Raw genomic sequence first — 6,642 nt, forward strand, 5'->3', positions numbered from 1 at the left:
GACATACAATGGTTGTATTGCTTTGGCGGGTTAAGACATTCTACTAAGTAATATTTTTTAAAGTATTATTCTTTAAGATTAAAATGAATTTATTTTTTGAACAAAAAGGAGACTATGGAAAAACAGCAGATTGCTTTTGCACATTTACAAATATTTTATAGATGTCACATTGTATTGAGGTATTTCTTAATGAAAGATAAAATCTTATTGCTACAACATTTGAAGTTTATATTTGCAACATGGACTCCAAGTTTATGGATATGTAGATTTGAAATAAAAATTATTTTATAAATTTTATGTAAGAAATAAAGTAAAAGTGAATTAAAGAGAATTTGAAATATTACGCAGAAAAATGTCATGTGAATTATGTCAATAACACATATTTTAAGATATTAAAGTATTTAACAGATAAAGGTGGCTGGCCCAGCCTTCAACATAAAGGATGAATTAAGAAAGTTCAGAGTAGTACAAATATATGAGAAGGATATGAATAATCTCTTCCTTTAAAATAGCTGGGTTTATTTTTCTCCTGCCTGCTTCTTCAACCTCTCCACATATTTACAGCAGAGTGTGTCTCACAGACTCAACAGATCAGATTATTTCTGAAGGTCGAGGCCAGAATTTTGGAATGCTTTATCTGGTTTAAAAGAGAGCCTGAGTCCTTGTGGAATGATTTTGGCATAGGGATAATGCATCCCACTGCCTTTAAATCTTATTCAGACCAGATGTTAGTATTAAATCCATGGGATGACTGAGTGAGTAATTGTTTCTTTTCCTCAACTGCCAATTATTTAATTCATGTTGTCTCACAGACGTGTCAAACATTCACTGCATTGGTGGATTTACTGTTGGAGATTTAGCTTAAAGATTATGGCTTAAACAATTAAATGAGTAAGATTACAATGTACATATTGCCACATAACTTACAAAATGGGCAGACTGTATTTATGAATTGAATTTTAAAATATTTCCTATGTAACACATTTTAATGTAATGCTGCCCCTGAAAATTAAATGCCATAATACGTTTCAAAAAATATCCAGAATCCATTTTTTGTTTAATCTCACACAAACAGGAGTCTATTTAATGTACTTAATTCTATGTTAATTTTAATAATTTCATATTACTTCCTATTTTTTCCATAGTTTATACTTACATTTTTTCTATTACATTACATTATATTTTATTGTATTTTACTTGGCTTAAACTTAAATCCTGAAAACTACCAACTTTTATGTTTCCATTTAAAGAATTCATTCCTCATCTACTACTAGAGGCACATGGATCTTTTATCAGTTTCAGCATGTAGTAACCCTTTACATCTTCTAAAAATATTTCCTTAGCAGTTAAATCTGTATTGATGGCAGAATATTGCAGTTATTGAGAGTTCATACAGTCTTGACAGTGAATACACGTTGTAGTGTTCCTGCTCACACAAGTGATTACTTGCTGGTCTTCATTTATTTAGAATGCTATCCAATCTGTTAAATTCCTTCTCAAAATTTTCCTCAGATGACTAACATTCTTCCAAAGAGAATATATTCTAAGTAGAATAAATTGTACACTTTCTTCTTGGTTGTAATCTAGTAATTTGAAAAATTTCTGAAGTCAGAATGAATTTTAAGAACTACTTAAGGCTTCTGCATCTTCATGGATGTGAGCTGCGTGCTTGGAACAAGAAAAAGACTATCTAAGGTTCAAATAAGACTACTAATACATTCTTTTTGGAGGTAAAATAATAGGATACTGACACATCAAAAAAAAGTGTGTGTCCCCAGCTGCCATTACCATTACAAGGGTGTGGAAAAAAAGAAGAAAGACACGTGATAGCAATTAAAGAAATAACAGATGGGAAAGATGCACAGCTGGTGCTACTTGAAGTGAAGTAGTTCAAGAAAATTAGAACAAATATTCATATTATGAGTTCTTTAACCAGGTCAACAAGGATGTCCAGTGCTCCAGACTCCGTACTCCCATTTATCTCTTCTTCAGGTTTCCATGGATATGCTCACACAAGCTCTGATGGTGCAGCTGTGCTACCCTAGTGTCTAGGCTCCTGCCTTGAAACGGAAGATGCAAACCTCCTCCCTCTGAGTTATTATAATTTTGAAATTAAGGGGCTCTCAGGCAAAGATATGGGAACTGATATAGGAAGAGATGTAGGAATAACAGTTCTTTACTAGGAAAATTAAAAAGCATAAACGCAATAGTACAAAAAAACCCAAACAACTCAGAAAACAAACCACTCTCAGAGTCAGAATACACCCTGACACCCTGTTGGTCAGGGTATTGCTAAGTGTCCAATTAAATGTTGGCTGCAGTCTTCCTGGAGTGACGGAGGGCATTCTGTTGAAGCAGTGGTCCTGTAGAAGGGTGTAGTCTTCCTCTGAAGGCCTGGTGGTAGTGTAGGTGGGCCTGGTCTTCCTCTGAACATCCAGTGGAGAAGCAAGCTGCTCCTCTGGGAATCCAGTGGGAAAAGGCTGCGTCAGTTGTTCTAAATCTCAGACTATATCCAGGTAGGAATGCTTGGCTTCTCCTTCTGGGTGGAGCATCTCACAATGGTATAATGTAATTTTATCAGTTATGCAGTGAGACTCAATGGACCATTAACAGAAGATATCTCCCCAGAGGGATGATTGGTTTTGGAAGAGATAAAGAAAACTTGCCCAATTAACAGAAGAGAACTGCCCCACCTCTAACAGATGGCAAATAGAATACACACATACCTTACAACCCAGGGGCTGTCTCTGCTTCTCCTTGGACCTGCATCATGCCCAGGTCTCCTTACCTGTAATGTTGATGCTCTCAGTGCCTGGCACCCCAGAAACTGCACAGCAGCAAGTGCTGCTGCTTGACAAAACCAGTCATGAACATACTTTCATCATGCTCACAGGTCTAACAGTGATGGAGCTGTAATGCCTCCAAAACTCAACCACTGCTCACTTGTTTGCCCTCTGTAACAGCTTTTTTTATAACCTTCAGTATCCTTTTTCTTATGACAGGTTGCAAATGTCCACCCTGTGCTTCTGATTGCCAAGTGGAAAACACTATGGATTGCTCTCTCACTTTCATATTACCCACAATTATTCCTGAGATTTTGATTTTCCTCTGGTGACACACTCTAAGACACTTTGAGTCTGAGGCTTCGAAAGCCTCACATGGGGTCTGCACCCACACCTTTGCCTTCCTGCCTGCAGCCTGGGGCTTCAGGGGAGAGGCCCCTGCCCTGCCTTCCTGGCTGTGCTTCTGTAGTTTCCTCTTAGCTCCTAGTCCCTGGCACACTCACTGGCCCTTTTCATTCCCTGACCTCAGATTAGGGGTTATGCTACCTGATGTCTCAAAAAACTGCTACTCCTTACACAGTCATTTGTTGTCATTGTAGTGCAAGAGTTCTATTACCATTACATTGCAAGATTTCCATATTGCTAGAGTTTCATACCTCCTTGATATTCCTTGTAGGCATCGACTCTTAAGCATCATCCTCACAGCAGCCAAATTACTCCAGTTCCCCTCAACTAACCAATCTACTCTTTTATAACACTCTTCTTATTGGCTACAGCTGTGGCCTGTTAACATCAGGCCTGCTCCTAATCCTTAATAATTGGGTCAGCTGCAACTCTTTAGGGAGGTAAGATTACTTTCTATACTACCTTTATTTACTTGTGTTCTATCCCTCTACAGTCATTGATTATTTCACAACTCCTTGTGAGGCTGGAGGTGATTTTTGCTCCCTCAGGTCTCCTGAAATTTCACAGTCTCAGTGTGTCAGTGCTGAAATTGCTACTTGGAGAATTCAGGGTGTTTATAGAGAAATTTGACTAAGCTGCTCTTCAGCTGATCCTTAGCTATTGAGAGATGATGACTAGTAGCAGAAGATTCATGGGCTGTTCTCCTGCCTACCTTTACAATGTCCTTTTCCAAGTTACATAAGTGAAAAGATGATAGCAACCTCTCCCCCATCACCCAAACTGAAGCCTCAAGCCATCTTGGGAAACACAAGAGGTTTTTGCATGTCATTTTAGCTGTACACAACTTAGACTCGAAATGTTAAAAACATCACCATTGGACTATCAATAATTCCTTGATTAGAGGTCTAAGTGTGTTTCACCTAGAAATATGAGCTTAACAAACTATTCAAAATTCAAGGAAGCTATTCCAACTTGGATCCCATAACCTGGTGATAGTAAGATGGGCCTGTAGATCCGTCAAAATCTTCCCATGCCTTTCTGTTAGTGCCATGTCTCCTGAACCTCCTGGTGGGTATGTTATGCCCTCTCCTGTTGCATTTAGTGGGAAATCATCTAACTCTTTTTCACCCTATAGCTCTTTTGTCACTCTTGTGTCGGGTTTTCTCGGCTGTTTGAGGGGCCTGGAAAGGCCCGGAGTGGCCTTGGGACAGCCCACGTATCGAAGGACGAGAAGAGGCTTCTGTTCTTCTTTCAGTTTTTATGTTTATTAATTGTTTATCTAAAAGATGTCCTTTCAGCCCGACAGAGATCTGCTCAGCAGTCAGCCATGAGCACACTGTGCTGTCTTCTGTACAGCCACTTATCTTTATACCCATTGTTACGTGTACAATATTTATCATTTTTCCCCAATACCATTTATTCTTATTGCTGGGTGCACTTTCAGTAATAACCAATCCAAAATGCCACCATCACCAAAGAAGATGGAGGAGAAGAAGAAGAAGAAGAAGGACAGGACACACCCCAATTCCTCCATCTTACTTCTCTAAACCCCCCTGTACATAAATCCTAAACCCTGTTTCTCACCCTCTAATTAACTAATCCCTTCACCATTCACCCCGGTGAAGCCCTCATCCTTGTCGTCTCCTGTGTAGGACCAAAGTCCAGCCACCAGACACTTCTGGCAACATTCCAGGACTCCCGAGCCCCCCAAGGTGGTCTTGGTGGCTCAGCACCTCAGGACTGAGATCCTGAGATCCGACACTCTTGAGGCTGTTAAATAGATTGACTGTAAGGTTTTGGTTATTTAATCTTGTGTTGAATACAGCCCTTTCTTTTTGCAAGGTACTTTAACATCTCCTAATTTATTAACTATACATTATACACAAATGTAAATATGATTTATTTCATAGAAGACCATCAGTTTAGCTTATTTCTGTTTTCTCAGAGCTTCAGCTTCCTAATCACATAATCTTCAGCAAATTAGGTAGCTCTGACCCAGATACTTTACTTGTATGATCTGAAACAGAAATCTTGTTATTCCATTGCATTAGTCACTATAAAAGTAAAAAAAAAAATCTAGTACAAAATTGGACTGTATATGAAGCAAATTTTAAATCTGGTATATACAATCTCTCAATCAAAAATAAAGAAATAGAAATGTATTATTATGGTTTCTTTTGACCAACACCTATCGTATCATTTTATGTATAAATTAATTGCAATTTTAATTATTGTGCTATGGACCTCTGAAGTGGTACTTGAAAATAAACCATTGAATGAAGAACATCACTCTCTTCCAGTCAAATAAGTCACTTGAGCATTTTTGCAAAAAATAAAAAAGTCTTCTCATTATTTAACTTCATAATTTGGCTACTGCCTTTGTTAAGAGCTAACATACAAAGGGTTTGAGGTTTTTCTTCACTTACATTTATTTGATATACTCCATGAATTATATCTACTTGCTGAATGTGGTATTCAGTGGGCTGCTGAGTAGGTTAATTGCTTCATTTGTGGCTAAAATTATTTGAACTCCAGTGCAGTTTTTCAATTGACTTTGAGTTGTCAAGTTCTCTCTTTTTTTCTTTCCATTTAGAGCTTTTAATTTATACATTTGCTTTTTAATGTTATTTTCAGTATTTTGTTTTCTTGTTTAAAAGAAATAAAAAAAGTAATTCATGCGTGGAAAGCTTAAATTTTCTGTTAAAAAGAGTATTTTTCTGTTCAAGTGTTCTGGTTTGAAAGCAAAACCAGTGAGAGACTCCAAGTCAGGAATGCAATTTATTAGGAAAAGGGAAAAAAAAGCCTAAAATACATGCAATAATACAAAAGAAAGACCACTGACAGAATCAGAATACAACCTGACACCCTGTTGGTCAGGATGTTGGTGGCAGTCCAATTGAAATGATGGCTGCAGTCCTCTTGGAGCGGCAGATATGGTTCAATTGGAGCAGTGATCCTGTAGAAGGGTATAGTCTTCCTCTCAAGATTTAGTGGAAAAAGGCAGCTGTTCCTCTGGGAATCCAGTGGAAAGGCTGCTCTGGGGTCCCAAAAACTTGGATTATATCCAGTTAGGCAGGCTTGGCTCCTCCCTCTGGGCAGAGCATCTCACAATGGGATGATGTAATTTTTATCAGTCATGCAGTGACACTGAACAGCCCAGTAACAGCAGGTATCTCCCTGGAGGGAGGGTTGGTTTGTGGAAGAGATAAAGAAAACTGCCCAAATAACAGAAGAGAACTGCCACTCTTCTAACAGATGACAAATAGAATACATATTGCCTTGCAATCTAGGGCATCAAGGAAACTTTTGAAGGCTTAATTTGTTAATAGATTTTTGTGATAGAGATATTTTATGGTGTTCTTCAGATTAATAATTTTCAGGCACAGATTTTTCAGTTTGTAATATATATTAATACTGGTCGCCTTTTATATTCCACATATACAATTATCATGAC

The 6,642-nt window shown here is 37.9% G+C and overlaps 1 long non-coding RNA gene across 2 annotated transcripts; it reads right to left on the minus strand.

The window, feature by feature from the left end:
* Nucleotides 1–1,798: 1,798 nt before the first annotated feature.
* On the minus strand, nt 1,799–3,482 carry LOC135460084 (uncharacterized). Of its 2 annotated transcripts, none has more exons than XR_010443163.1 (3): nt 3,440–3,482; nt 2,727–2,788; nt 1,799–2,458 (listed from the first exon to the last, which is right to left on the minus strand). It is a non-coding gene; the product is annotated as an uncharacterized LOC135460084 (long non-coding RNA). The 2 variants fall into 2 exon arrangements; XR_010443162.1 differs by having other exon boundaries at nt 1,799–2,552; nt 3,440–3,467.
* Between the last annotated feature and the right edge of the window lie 3,160 nt (nt 3,483–6,642).

This window comes from Zonotrichia leucophrys, chromosome Z, assembly GCF_028769735.1.
Source record: "Zonotrichia leucophrys gambelii isolate GWCS_2022_RI chromosome Z, RI_Zleu_2.0, whole genome shotgun sequence".
In the NCBI taxonomy this organism is placed as follows: Eukaryota; Metazoa; Chordata; class Aves; order Passeriformes; family Passerellidae; genus Zonotrichia; species Zonotrichia leucophrys.